The sequence below is a fragment of the Populus trichocarpa genome, chromosome 11, assembly GCF_000002775.5.
Source record: "Populus trichocarpa isolate Nisqually-1 chromosome 11, P.trichocarpa_v4.1, whole genome shotgun sequence".
NCBI lineage: Eukaryota > Viridiplantae > Streptophyta > Magnoliopsida > Malpighiales > Salicaceae > Populus > Populus trichocarpa.
Window position 1 is genome coordinate 1,270,362 of NC_037295.2, and position 16,221 is coordinate 1,286,582.

The following is a 16,221-nucleotide window of genomic DNA, read 5'->3' on the forward strand; positions in this document are numbered from 1 at the left end:
TGTGTATTATTCGGATCCGACATGGTATCTGACCTGAGTAAAGGGCTCGGGTTATTTGGCCAACGGGTTAGCCCGAGTCTATTATAATGGTTCGATCTAACTAGTTACTCGAACTTGGTTTTATCAATGTAAAAATCAAGGTTAGACTCTAAATAATTGATTTGTCAAGTTCCCAGATAATTATAACTGTCATGTTTATTTGCCCCCTCCTGCCTCCTAAAGAAGGTGACTCCCACCTTCATTTTATAAAGAAAGGGATGGGAAGAAGAACCTTGAAGGAAAAATAAAAAATAAAAAAGACAACAAGGCATGAAACATCCATTACTTACAATTCAAAAGGCAATTAAAAAACTATATGGGGGTGTAGTTTAACTAATCAAATTTTATGTTTGCTCTCCAAAAGCTATCAGTTTGAGTCTCACAAATCTCAGAATTACTGGAAGTTTACATGGTCATTAACTTCAGGGTCTCGAATAATTAGTCGAGGTATGCATAAACTAGCTCAGACATTCACTAGAAGTTTACATGATTATTAACTTCAAGAACTCTAAAGAAGTTGACTCTCACCTTTATTGTATAAAGGAAAGGATAGGAAGAAGAACCTTGAAGAAGAAAAAAAGACAACAAGGCATGAAGCATCCACTACTTACAATTCAACAGGCAATTAGAAAAACAATGCTCAAAAAGCTAAATTCATATTACATTATGGGTCCATCGTTCGTTCATCTCTAGTTTACTTCTGATATTATTTTTTTGCAGCTCTCTCGACAATTTGTCCAAGACCAGTCAAATATAATAAATTGACTTTTTGGCCACCAAGTTAACCCGATTTTATTATAATAAATTAATTCAAAGGATAGGAAGAAGAACCACTACTTACAACTCAAAAGGCAATTAGGAAAAACAATGCTCAAAAAGCTAATTTCATATTACATTATGGGTCCATCGTTCGTTCATCTCTAGTTTACTTCTGATATTATTTTCTTGCAGCTCTCTCGACTATTTGTCCAGAACAAGTCCCCTCACAATATTGAAAGCTCACAAACTTATAATTAAACTAAAGTTATGTTTACAATTTTAATAATTGATCTTCTTTTAGTCGTAATGGTAAATGTCTAGTTGTTGCACTCATAAGCTCCCAACATTCAAACATGTTTATTTACAAGAAATCATTCTCTAACCACCATTCTTTTTGAAACTCAAACCTTCAATAATACTTATATAAGAAATAAACTCCCTTGTTAATCATATTAAACCTTCTTGGCAAAAATTATTTGGAATGAATATAGATATTCATAGGTAATCAAGAGAAAATTGTACTATGAGATTAAAATGCCTTAAAAAAATGGCATATTCTCACATTATTACAATTCTCAAGCATATTCTCATATTTATGTTAACCCACTAACATTATGAGATTAAAATAACAAAAACAAATCATGAAATTTAATTTCCAACTAACTCAATGTTAAAAGATAATTTTTTTTTTAAGAAATTCAGTTTTAAAAAAGAATCTAAAAAAATAATATCAACTCGAGTTAATCTTCAAAACTTGTGATCCAGATTATGAGACTGTAACTAACCTCATAGAAGGTAAACCTATAAAAATAACAAAATTAAATTCTCAATCAATAAAATATTGAGGGATAGAATTGATAAAATAATCAATCAAAAAATAATATAAAATAAAATAAATAACAATCAGAAAAATAAAGATCAAATTTTACATAAAAATAAAATAAAATATTGATGGATAAATTTGAAAAACAAGATTAATTAAATAAATAAATAAAATAATAATTAAAAGATTAATAATTAAATTTGAGCAATAAATAAAAAAAGGGTCCTCACGCGGAAATGGCCGATACCACAGAGACTTGTAAGGCTGACTTATTAAAAGCAGAAAATTGATGAACTGATAAGAAAACATCAGCGAAGGGAAAGTGAAGATTGCAGGTACTCTCTCTCTCTCTCTCTCTCTCTCTCTCTCTCTCTCTCGTATCTCTTTTAGTATTATGTTATATTGTGGAATGTAACTCTGCTGTAACTGAGAATCACTTCGATTAATTCACTGTTAGAAACTAATTATTGATGATCTTATCAACCGATTTTGGTGGTTCAGCATAGAGATTTATCATATGTACAGATATTTTTCTGAAAGGGCATGGAGGATTTGATTGCAGGGAAATAACTTGAAAATTGTTTTAAAGAAAAAGTAAGATAATAATATATGAATGCTTCAGCTTATTGGTGTGCTGTGTCGATCTTGAACTATCGACATCAATCCTGCAACTCTGTTTTTTTTTGTTCAGATCTTTGAAAAGTCTTATCTTTGCTAGACTCGAAATGGCTGCTGGGAAGTATCAAGAATCCTACTCTTCACGGTTTTCTAATTGTAAATATCAAGTGTTCTTGAGTTTTAGAGGTGAAGACACCCGCAAGAACTTTACCGACCACCTCTACAAGGCCCTGATTCATGCAGGGTTTCACACATTTAGAGATGATGATGAAATTCGGAGAGGAAAGAATATAAGGCTGGAGCTCCAGAAGGCAATAAAACAATCAAAAATAGCGATAATCGTGTTCTCCAAAAACTATGCTTGGTCGAAATGGTGCCTCGATGAACTCGTAAAGATCATGGAACGTAAGAGGAATGCTGAATGCATAGTTTTCCCAGTATTCTATCATGTGGATCCATCTGAAGTCAGAAATCAAACTGGGAGCTTTGCTGCAGCATTTGTGGAACATGAAAAGCACTACAAGGAGAAGATGGAGCGGGTGAATGGGTGGAGGATTGCTTTGAAGGAAGTTGCAAATTTAGCTGGAATGGATTTAGGAGATGGGTAAGTTATATCTCTTGATGAAACTATACATAGCATAAGACTAGAATGCTGGCCGTGAACTTTTAATTAATTTCTTTCAGTTAAGTGTACTGATAAGAAAACATACAAGAAAAATAAAATAAAATACTTATGATTTCTTCTTCTTCTTCTTCTTCTTCTTCTTTTCCGATCATGATTTGGTTTTAATAGGTGGTGATAACGCACCTACAAATTTAACTATCATTCATGGACACGCAACTGTTGTTTATTTCTATCCTTTATAGAGAGGCTACTGATTATCCCACCTTGTATTTTACTTTTTGATGCAGGTACGAGGCACAGTTTGTCCAATCTATTGTGGAGAATGTCTTAAAGAATTTGGATCCAAAAATATTTTATGTCCCCCTTCATTTCATCGGAAGAGATGCTTTAGTACAAGATATCAACTCATGGTTGCAAGATGGATCCCATGGTGCTGCCATTGCTTTACTCTATGGAATAGGTGGAGTTGGAAAGACAGCCATAGCTAAGAGTGTTTTTAACCAGAACTATTATAAATTTGAAGGAAAGAGCTTTCTCTCAAATTTTAGGTCAAAGGATATAGTTTGCCTACAGAGGCAACTTCTTTTCGACATCCTAAACAAGACTGTTGAGATAAATGATCCTGATGAAGGAATTCTGAAGATTAAGGGTGCATTATGTTGCAGAAGAACTCTTATTGTTCTAGATGATGTGGACAAAAGGGACCAATTCAATAAAATCATTGTCATGCAAAATTGGCTTTGTAAAGGAAGTAAAATCATTGTAACAACCAGAAATAAGGGTTTGTTTTCAGCTAATGATATTCAGTGGATCCGGTACAAAGTTGAACTGCTAGATGATGAAAAATCACTTGAGCTTTTCAGTTGGAATGCCTTTGGACAAGCTAACCCTGTTGATGGTTTTGTGGAAGACTCTTGGAGAATAGTATATCATTGTAATGGACTTCCATTAGCTCTTCGAGTTATTGGCTCTTCATTGTCCGGAAAAGGAAGAGAAATATGGGAAAGCGCATTACAACAAATGGAAGTGATTCTTAATTTTGAAGTTCAAAAGGTTCTTCGAATAAGTTACGACTTTCTTGATGGTGATTATCCGAAGAACTTATTCCTTGATATCGCATGTTTCTTCAATGGAATGGATGTGGATGATGCAGTTAGGATACTGGATGGGCTCGATAAAGGTGCAAGATTTGGGATTGACAATCTCATCGATAGATGTCTTGTTGAAATCAACAGTGATCAAAGGTTGTGGATGCATCAACTAGTAAGAGATATGGGTAGGGAAGTTGCTCGTCAAGAATCACCCAAATGTCAAAGAATATGGCATCATGAGGATGCTTTTACAGTTTTGAAAGGAACTACTGTAAGTAGCTCAATTTTTTTAAATGTCTACTTAAATGGTTTGTGGTGCCTTGACATATTCATTCATCTACTTTCCTTTCTCATGTACTTTTAATATTGTTATGCAGGATGCTGAAAAATTGCGTGGCCTTACCATTGATATGCATGCATTAATGGAATATCGTTATGCAGAAGTTGTCTGTACTGATTCAATGGTTTGTCGCAAGCGCCGCAGGCTTAACTTCTTTCAACAATGGCTTTCCGATTTTTTCGATGGGGGAAAATTACAAACTGGCCAAACAAGTTTGTTTCCCATCCTCAGCACGGATGCTTTTAGAAAGATGCCAGATGTAAAATTTCTTCAACTAAACTACACTAATTTTCATGGAAGTTTTGAGCACTTTCCCAAGAATTTGATATGGTTATGTTGGCATGGATTGTCTTGGAGCTCCATACCAAATCACGTATGCTTGGAGAAGCTGGTGGTTCTTGATCTATCCAGAAGTTGTCTAGTTGATGCTTGGAAGGGCAAACCGGTATGTATCAAGTCTCTCTATAGCTATCTCTCTCGTTTTCAATTGATAACAACTAAATTCATGTATTTTCACAGTTTCTTCCAAAATTGAAAATTCTTGATCTCCGTCACTCTCGTGATCTCATTAGAACCCCAGACTTCTCGGGTCTCCCAGCCCTTGAAAAGCTAATACTTGAAGACTGCATCCGTTTGGTTCAAATTCACGAATCTATTGGTGATTTACAAAGATTGTTGATCTTAAATCTAAGAAATTGTACAAGTCTTATGGAGCTTCCAGAAGAAATGAGTAGATTGAATTCACTTCAAGAGCTGGTTTTAGATGGTTGCTCAAATCTTAACAGCCTGAATATGGAGTTAGAGCATCATCAGGGGCGCAAGTTGCTTCAAAGTGATGGAATTGTTGCAAGTACATCATTCATTTCATCTCTTCCATTGAAGCTATTCTTTCCCTCTAGGTTTTCAACGAGGAAAATGTTGAGATTTACCTTGTTTTCACTGCCACGCTTCTTGGAGAGTCTAGATTTAAGTGGAACTCCAATTCGTTTTCTTCCAGAAAGCATCAAGGATCTTGGTCTACTCAGACACCTATATTTAAGAAATTGCAAAATGCTTCAAGCACTCCCAGAGCTTCCATCCCATTTGGATTCGTTAGATGTGTCCTTTTGCTATTCACTGCAAAGACTTCCAAATCCAAACAGTTGGACTGAAGGAGATGGTTGTGATCACTTAGTCGAGTTCCAAGATCGGATAAAGCAAGAATTATTGCAAAAGTATGACTCTCACATGTTCAGAATAATAGAAACGGTTTGTGCTCAAATACAGACATCGGGATTTCAGGTCCTCCCTCGCCCATTTTATTGTTTTGGAAATCTACATTTGAATACTTTTCTTTTGCTCATTTTATAGGCATTGTTTTGGTGGTACAGATAACATTTATGGATGGCATATTCAACGTTGCCGCATCTGTATTTGATGAAGATGAGAAGTTAAGGTGGTTTCATGAGGAGGAAGAAGAGGATAAATGGCTAATTCAGAATGAGTTTGTAGATAACTTTTCATTCAAAATATCCTCACCTCCTGCGCACCGGATATGGGGCTATACTCTGTTCACAAGGTTTTGTATGACGTCAGAGTACACTCTCTTAGATCCTTTTTATATTATAATCAGAAACAATACCAGTGGTCGATACTTGCGTTGTCAAGCCTATCTCCTCCCTGTGAGTTACAAGCGTGGTGTTCGTGAAATCCAATCGTTTATGCACAGGAAATTAGGGGGCGATGATCCTACATTTGATAATGGTGATGAAGTGAGTATTTCAGTGTGTCGAAAAAAACCAGCTATCCAAATAAGGACGATTGGAGTACAATGGTTGCATGATCAAGAGGAAGGAAAGGATGATGATGATGATGATGATGCAGCACACGTAGCCAAAGTAGAAATAGCTTCTCGTATTTTTAGAAATTATTATTGTGGTTTCTATTGTAAATCCAATGATGGCAATATCCATTGTGGTATAAAATTTTAAAATTAATTTTAATTGAAAATTATCAAATTAAAAGATAGAATTAAAATTCAATAACAAAAGCGGAAAGCTTTTGAAAAGCTTATCAGGAAAATAGTTTTGTATCTCTAGTAATCTTCCTTCTTTCTTTGTATAGCATGAGATCTTTTATTAATAAATATTTGTAATGCCTTTCACTTTTTTTTCCCGCTTTAATATATTATTATTTTATTAATTAATTTTTATTTATAAAATCTTGTATTTATAATAAAATATATTAAATATTTTATTTTACTTGTCAACCTTTTATTGATCAAAATATATGTAAAGATCCATTTTATTTTCATGTTATTTTATCTGTTTTATTTTATCTTTATATATAAAAATAATACATGGTAAAATTTAATTGTTAATTTTTTTTTGTTTCTATATAGTGAAATTTGATTGGTAATTTATTTTTCAACATATACCATTTCCAGATAAGTTCACTTGTAATAAAAAATAAGTAGATATGTTTTAAAAATATGATTAAGAGGGTTTTATAATTTAAATATATTTTATTTTAATTAAAAATTACTTTAATTATATTAAATTTTCATATTAAATTAACATAGATTTTTTAGTGCATGCACCGGTAAAGATGCAATTGAATTAGTCTTTCATAAACCAGCACTGTACTGTCACCCATGACCTTAAACATTAAAACCCTTTTTTTATCAACATTATGAGGATCTTGGAATGTGTTTTCATTTCCCTGGTTTTTGACAGCAACAGTTGTTTTAGGAGACGTGAAAGCCACAAAGTTCTAACCACTTGGACTTTTTAATGGTTGGCTGTTGGAGCTATATCATGGCATGCTCTGTTGATTTGCCCAACCCATTCTCTTGATGCAAGATCAAGTGCTGAAAGCAGGTTTAAATCTTCAAGAAATTGCTGAGTATGTCTGAGGAGAAATAGACTGCTAACCATTTTCCAAGAGGCAACCCATTTGCTGTTTTCTCTTAAACAACTAAAAAACGTTCGAGTTCTCTTCCAATTTTCCGATGAGCCAAGTCAACGGAAAACCTCACATACTCTTTTGACAACAGAATCCTATTACTATCACACCATGGAACCTCCATTCTTATAGAACCCCCACTCAATAAACCTCTTGCCATCAGCACTTGTAATCCCTGATTCCCTAAACCCACACTTTATAGCCAAAGACACAAAACATTGTGCAGCTTCAATGTCCCTCCACTCCACAGCAATACTCAATGGCTCAAAACGGAACACCAGTCGGTAGCCGACCCAGTAGCTGATTCAGAGTCATGATCCTCCACGTGCCTTTTTCTTATTGGTGGGTGGTGTTGATGCTGGTTTTGGATGCGAGAGGATGGAGATCCGGCCAGAGCAGGCGCACAGCGAGGGTGGATGAGTTGGATTATGCGGGTGTCTAATGTCCCTTTTGGTAACTATGCCTGAGATTCCTATATTTTCATAACCTAATTTTTAACCTTTTTATTTTAATTATTTTATTTTTAAAAAAATTAATAAAAAACAAGTAAAAATAAAATAATTAAAATTTAAATTAAGTACAACATAATTAAAAATTTAAAGATTTAATTAAACACTTGACTAGTTTAATTAATTAAATTAATGGCTTAATTGAAGAATTGATTCAATTAAAATTTAGATTATTTTAATCAAAAGTTTAATTGAAAAATTAATGAGTTTGAGGACTTAATTAAACTTTGATTTAATTAATTAAATAAATTCAGGGACTTAATTGAAATTAATCCAAGGGTAAAATTAAAAGATTGTTGGGATCAAATTGTTAAATTTCCAGAGGCAGGGGTCAAATTGAAAATTCCCATTTTCTGCCAAAACGGCACCGTTGCTAAGGAACAGCCGTGCGTCTTCTCCATCCCGATTCAACAGGGGAGCTCCCGATTCAGCAGGGGAGCTGATAATCTGCAACAAATCCGATCATGGACCACGTCTCTTGCCCACTATCTCGTTCGTGGATTCCATAACAGTCCTGCAAAGGCAGGACTGGTGGAAGGGCAAGCTTCTCTATAAAAGGGAGAAGAAAACCCAGAATTAAGGAGAGGAAAAAAAGATGAACCGAAAAATGAACCCAAAAACAGAGAAAAAAAGCAGAGAAAACAGAGCAAAAAAAACCCAGAGCAAAGAAATAATACACAGAGAGAAGGAGAGGAAAGAAATCCAGCATACATAGAGAGTTTTCATCGCCATTGCCTTCATCTCTGCAGACAATCTGCACACAAAAAAATCAACCCAAAAACAGAGAAAAAAAAAGGCAGAAAACGCAAGCAAAAATCCAGAGCTAAAACAAACAGAGCAGAAATACAGAGTGAAAAAACACAAATTCACAGAGAGAAAGAAAAAGGGAGGGGCAGCACCGAGAAGAATCAGCTCTGCCATTGCCTTCGTCCCTGCAGACAAAGAAAGACCCAGAATCAGTCAAAACAAAATTCACAGAAAGCAGGGACAGGCAGGAAGAAACCAATCAGAGAAAAGCAAGAACAAAAGAGAAGGGAAGAGAAAGGAGCTTAGCCGACGAATCTTTCATCACGTCTTCATCTTCAGGAGCAGCAGCCCACAGGTAAGTTTCTCTTCATCTCCTCTCGCTTTTCAGTTTTAATTCATGCCATACTGTTCATGTGAATTTTAATTCACTGAATACTTAGACACGCGTGAACCAGCTCACGCGTGTTATTTGCCCAGCCGGGCTCAGCCCAGCCCATGTGGGCTGAGCTGGGCCCCGCCCAAAAATAAAAAAATAAAAAGATAAAAAGATAAACAAAATTTAAAAAATATATAATAAAAATTGTGTATGTAAAAAAAATATATAAAAATGTATTTATTGTTTTTTTATTTATTCATTGACGACGTAATAATAAAAATACCAATTCAAATTTATTTTATTGTATTTTATTTGGTTATATAAAAAATGTGTGTGCAAAAAAAAAAACTTAAGACAAAATAAAATAAAATTATTTGGTATATTCACTGACGCCAGAGTCAGGAATAAAAAATACTAATGTAAATTTATTTTATTTTATTTTATTTTGCTTTTATTTAGCTACATAAAAAATAAAAATAATACATATGTGTAAAAAATAAATTGATTTTTATTTATTTATTCACTGACGCCAGAGTCAGGAATATAAAAAATAATGATTTAAATTTATTTATTCTGATACCTACGTAATATTTACCAGCGCCAGAGTTGGAAATATCCGTAGTTGAATATTCACTGGCGCCAGAGTCATGAATATTACACGCAAACAATCATAGTATAAAACAACAAAAATGTTAGCAATTAATGACAAATATTAACAATGCAGCCTGCCTTAGGCAGGATGTTTAAGGGGTGATAATATCTTTCCTTTTACGTAATCAGTCTCGGACTATAGAATTTCTGTTGACTAGTTAGGGTTCCTAGTAACCGTAATACTAGGTGGCGACTTCTTAAACAAGACCGTTCCCCATCAAAGAACAGAATGCCAGAATTCCGTTTTTTCTAAAATTTATTTAGTTTTTTAAGGTCGCCGCGATGTCGGGTGTGATATATATAATAAAATATTTTATTTATAGTATTGTGCCACATAGACTTGAAGGGTTGCCTTAAAAGTTTGGAGCAGAACCACTTATTAGATTACTGATCCAGAACAGCAGCCACAACTGAATAGAGAAGGGAAAGGGAAACTTGCAGGTACTCTCTCTTTCTTATCTCCTGTTTACTTTGGTTCCAGCTGCTGTCTTGTTTTCTTTGTTGATGATCACTTAGATTAAACCACTGTTAGTGACTACTTGTTCATCATCTCATCTTATCATGCCACTCAAAAAATTATAAACTAACAAATTCACCTCCGTGGGCTTTGTAAGGATTACAAGATGTGTGCTTTGTAAATAATTAAGGCTTACATAGCCAGATGGGGATCCTTAATGACTTTCTTTTCCTGCTCCATCCGTGCTTCTAAATGCGTGGTAGCAAGTGCGGTTAAATATGTACAGATATTTCTCTGAAAGGGCTTGGGGGAGTTGATTGCTGGGAAATAACTTAAAAAATGTTTTCAAGAAAAAGTTAGATAACCATATATAAATACTTCAGCTAATTGCTGTGCTATCGATCTTGAATTATCGACATTCATCATGCAACTTCTTTTTTTTTTTTGCTAGTCTCGAAATGGCTTCTGGGAAATATCAAGAATACTCATTTTAACTGTTCTCTAATTGTAAATATCAAGTGTTCTTGACTTTTAGAGGTGAAGACACCCGCAAGAACTTTACCGATCACCTCTACACAGCCCTGGTTCAAGCAGGGATTCACACATTTAGAGACGATGATGAAATTGGGAGAGGAGAAAATATCAAGTCAGAGCTCCAACAGGCAATACAACAATAAAAAAATATCGATAATCGTGTTCTCCAAAGCGTATGATTCGTCGCGGTGGTGCCTGAATGAACTTGTAATGATCATGGAACGTAAGAGCAATACTGACTGCATAATTTTGCCGGTCTTCTATGACGTGGATCCGTCTGAAGTCAGAAATCAAACAGGGAGCTTTGCTGCAGCATTTATGGATCATGAAAAGCGCTTCAAGAAGGAGATGGAGCAAGTGAATGGGTGGAGGATTGCTTTGTAGGAAGTTGCAGATTTAGGAGGAATGGTTTTAGGAGATGGGTAAGTTGTATTTCTTGATGAAACTACACATAACATAATAATAGAATGCTGGTTCTGAACTCTTAATTTTTTCAGGTTTGTAGTTAAGCATTGAGACGATAACTGATAATACCACTACAATTTAGTGAAACTGTGACACTCCCAACTCAGAGAACATACTAGGAAAATAAAAATAAAAGATACTTTTTACTCTTTTTTTTTTCCTTGACTACCTGAAAAGGCAAAGATTTCTACATTATTCCATTTTTTGGTTTTAATATGTGGTGATAACATAGCTACAAAAATAGCAATCAATCATTGACGCGCAGCCTGGTTTAATTTCTTTTTTCCAGGATACTAAGATTTTTAAACTTTACGGAGAGACTACTAATTATCATACATTGCATTTTTCTTTCTGATGCAGGTATGAGGCACAGCTTGTCCAATCATCTGGTAAAATATTAAAGAAACTGGATCGTTAAATATTTCATGTCCCCCTTCATTTCATTGGAAGAGATCATCTGGTAAAATATATCAACTCATGGTTGCAAGATGGCACTCATGGTGCTGCTATTGCTATACTCTATGGGATTGGTGGAGTTGGGAAGACAGCCATAGCAAAGACTGTTTATAACCAGAACTTTCATAAATTTAAAGGCAGGAGCCTACAGAGGCAACTTCTTTCTGATATCCTAAACAAGACTGCTGATGAGACACATGATGTCGATGAAGGGATTATAAAGATTAAGGATGCATTGTGTTGCAGAAGAACTCTTATTGTTCTCGATGACGTGGACAAATGGTACCAGTTCAATGCAATTGTTGGCATGCAAAATTGGCTTTTCCAAGGAAGTAAAATCATTGTAACAACTAGAAATAAGGCTTCGATTGTAGCTGATGGTGAATGTGTCAAGTGCAAAGTTGAACCTCTAGATAACAAAAAATCACTTGAGCTTTTCAGTTGGCATGCCTTAGGACAAGCTTGCCCGGTTGAAGATTTTTTAGACTCTTGGGGAATAGTACGTCATTGTAATGGACTTCCATTGGCCCTACGTGTTATTGGTTCCTCATTGTCCAGAAAAAGTAGTGAAGTATGGGAAAGTGCATTGCATGAAATGGAGGTGATTCTGAATATTCAAGTTCTTGCAACAAGTTACGACTCTCTTGTTGATGATTATCAGAAGAACTTATTCCTTGATATTGCTTGTTTCTTCAATGGAACGGATTACAATTATGCAGTTAGGATACTAGATGGACTTAGTATAGGTGCAAGATTTAGGATTGAAAATCTCATCGATAGATGTCTGGTAGAAATTGTTAAAATAAAAAATGATAAAAAGTTATGGATGCATCAACTCGTAAGAGATATGAGATATGGAAAGGGAAATTGCTCGTCAAGAATCACCCAAATGTCAAAGAATATGGCATCACATGGAAGCCTTTACAGTATTGAAAGAAACAAGTGTAAGTATCTAGTTTTGTTTACATATCTACTGTGTATTTAAGCATCTTAAAAAGTTCATGCTTTTACTTTCTTTTCTCATATACTTTTAATATTTTGGAAGCATGATTCTGAAAAATTGCCATAGAGTCAGAAATGTCGAATTCTTTGTTTCTTGCTCCATTATTATTCCAGCACATCCTCCATGTTTGTTTGCACAGCCTGCATATGCTGCAGAACGATCTTCGTTTGCCAATTGTATCCAATGCTCCTGCAACTTCTTATGTTCCTCTTTCACAAATTCTTTATATGGTTGTACATGCAAATTATCAAGGTCGCCTAACGCACAGTTAAGAGGTTTAGATTGTTTTTTTTTTTTTTACCGGGATTGCTTCAGGCTCTTAACAAGTTGGTGCTGCTTCTTGCTTATTTTTAAGTACGACATCAATTTTTTAAGTATGTCACAATCAACATGGTCAAACTCTAGCTTTTAAAAAATATATATATATTTATATATATATATATATTAATTTTCATGGATAAAATCGAGTTTAATAACTTTTCTTTTCATGAGATGAAATTAAGTTCATTTAGACTATTTGCATCAATTTTAAGAAATTAAGAAAAATCATAGCGTGATTGAGGTTAAGTTATAGTTTTAATGATAAAATTATTCCAATACTATAGTTTTCATTTACCGATATTAATTCTTTCTTCAATCCGATCTTCAACAAACCATTTATATACATATATAGATTGATGTATATCATGAAAGTTTATTTACAAGATCAATTTTTGAAAGTTTCTTTCATGAAAGTTTTGAATTATTCCAATACTATAGCTCATGAAGTGGAAGACTATCTTGTTCTCCCTTTTTAATTACTTGCTTGTCCTTGAATTATCTGTCGGTGATTCCTCGACAAAGATGGGTTACCTTTGATGCTCATGATCGCTCTGCTTGTTGACACACATTTGTAATATCTCTTCTAGACATGCTGAATACAGCAAGAGCAAACATGAGTGCTGAGGAAAAGGAAAGAACAAATGAAGACGAACTTAACATAATGATCTCCTCGTATGGGCCAAAATCAGTTCAAATTAAAGAGACAGTACTACTGAGAGGACAATGGTGCTCATGGTAAGAGAAGCCAAAATCACCCAACTGATTAACAAATCAAGACGGTCATGAAATAATTTGCATTATTTCTCTGTTACTGTCTCCTGGTGGCATGATGCAGTCCCCTTAAAAAACTTTTTTTATTGGCTTAGCCATACAATTTACATGTTTTTAGCGATTCACATGACATTAACAAATGCTACAAGTTTTGGATAAGAATCTACAACATGCTAAAACATCCTTGTTAATGATCCTTTACTTCGACATCATCTAGGACTCCTCGAACAATGAGATAGTAAATCCTTAACTCTTTCCCCTCATTTTGTTTGGTGCTTGGCATACTGGGTAGTGGGTAGCTATTTCCTGGTGATTCCTCCGAACAGGTAGGTAAAAAGTAATCATTGAATCAAACAGACTAAGAACACATATAAAACGAGTTAGAAAACAATCCAATTGGCTCAGGCAATGATCAACATGATACAGAGAACTTTCAACTGATGTACCTGGTTGCAGCAGGATCATGGTCTTGTTTTCTACTTGTGTCTGCAATGACTACGACTTTCTTATCCAGTTCAAATCCATCATTCTGAATAATGAGAAAGCCTATTTTATCAAGGACACCACACATTCAGTAAATATATACCACCCATAAAAGCTCATGCCAGTTAGCTCACGAATATGCAACAAATATGTCTTTTCAGTATTGACTCATACAGAAATAAATTCTGAGTGATTTTTTTTCCACCATTGGTAATCAATCAAATCTATAATCTATGCAACTTTCCTCATCCAGAAGCGAGTAATCTTATACATGTTCTGTAACTCATCGTATAGTTAATTGACTGATCTGTGGCTCTAGAACAAGATTTGCACCAAGTCTCAACTTTCTCACTAAGTCTCAACCATACTCATATCCATTAGAATGATTTTGAAGCTATTGGGTTTATACCAAGCCTACAAGATTTATACTTCATAAAATTTGCGTATTTCACAATATATAAAAGTTTGGGCACATCAACTTTTTAGTATCTTAGACCAAGAGATTTCATTATGAATTTTGTAATATATAAATTTTCTTTCAGTCTATTCCCTTTCAGTAACATGCTTTTGAAGCTATTGGGTTTATACCTAGCCTACAAGATTTATACTTAATAAAATTTGCGTATTTCTCTCTATACAGCTATCTCTCTATACAGCTATCTCTCTTATTTTCAATGGACAACAACTGATTTCAAGTGGTTTCACAGTCTCTTCCAAAATTTAAAATTCTTGATCCCCGTTGCTCATTTTATAAGTTCTGATTTATTTCAACTCTACATTTTTGTTCTTGTATATCTAGAAACTTTTCCCTTTGCTCATTTTATAAATTCTGCTTTGATGGAACAGATACAACTTTAGGGCAACAGATTCAATGTTGTCCTTGAATGTGATGAAAATGAGATATTAAGGTGGTTTCACGAGGAGGAAGAACAGGAGTAGCTACTTTAGAAAGAGAATGTAGAGTACTTGTCATTCAAACTTAATTCTTACTTCAGGATGTCACTAGCCATCAACTTGTGGAATTTGTTTTCTAACTTCTTTCTTACTTCACCATGTCAATATAGCCATCAATTCCTGGCACCAAAATTTTCCATGCATAACTGGTCAAGCCTAGACATTCCGACTTTCTGCTTCCGATATTAGCCATGGAAAATTCCTAACGCGGAAACGTTCCATACCATAGAGAGAGTGGACTTGTAGGGATGACTTGTCTTAAAATTACAATCCACCCTTTCTCTCTCAATTTTAATATATACCTGTTGGAATATACAGGAGATATTTTAGAAAAAGGCAATTAGACGTAATAGAAAACTAGGAGAAATTAATGGCAAACAGATATAAAAAATAAATGGCATAATTTTTCTATCTTATTGGTGGAATATTTTTTGTAGGTATTTTCATAGCTATTTGCTAGTTTTATAGTAGTGAAACGACTAAAAAAGAAAAGTTGTATTAGTCCTAAATGTTAGGAATAATTAGTTTCTACTTGAAAGACATTTGATACAATACGTTTTAAAAGACAATAATTTTTTTAAAATTAATTTACCTGTTGGAATATACAGGAGATATTTTAGAAAAAGGCAATTAGACGTAATAGAAAACTAGGAGAAATTAATGGCAAACAGATATAAAATTTAGGGATTTAATATTATGTTATTAAAATAAAGGGATTAACTAAATAATAATTTACTTCACAAAAAAATTGTTAAAGGAATACAGTAATACCAACCACGAAGCAAAAGATTTGAGAAAAGAGAGAGAAACATAAATGATGTTAATTAGATTTTTCTAATTAGATTCTTACTTCAGGAAAATTAGATTTTTACTTCAGGAAAATCAACTTCTCCTCTTAATTAGATTTTTCTAACTTGATTCTTACTTCAGGAAAATTCAGTGTGCCATGGAAAATTCAGTCCGACTTTCTTACTTCAGGATGTCAATAGTGGCCATCAATTCCCATCAACTTGTGGAGTTTATTTTCTAACTTTTTTCTTACGATGTCAATAGCCGTCAACTCGGAATTAGTGATTATATTCAACATCCAAGTCTTGATCAGAATAAAACCAAAAAAGTCCTCACGCGGAAACATTCCATACCATAGAGAGAGTGGACTTGTGGGGATGACTTGTCTTAAAATTACAATCCACCTTTTCTCTCTCAATTTTGAGCAAATTAAAAAAAAAAAAAGGTCCTAACGCGGATATGGTCCG

At 34.2% G+C, this 16,221-nt stretch overlaps 1 non-coding gene across 1 annotated transcript; it reads left to right on the forward strand.

The window, feature by feature from the left end:
- The first annotated feature begins 1,939 nt into the window (after positions 1-1,939).
- LOC18102885 (uncharacterized) lies at positions 1,940-10,986 on the forward strand. Its single transcript, XR_008056792.1, has 3 exons — positions 1,940-1,956; positions 2,313-2,425; positions 10,516-10,986. It is a non-coding gene; the product is annotated as an uncharacterized LOC18102885 (transcript).
- The last annotated feature ends 5,235 nt before the right edge of the window (positions 10,987-16,221 follow it).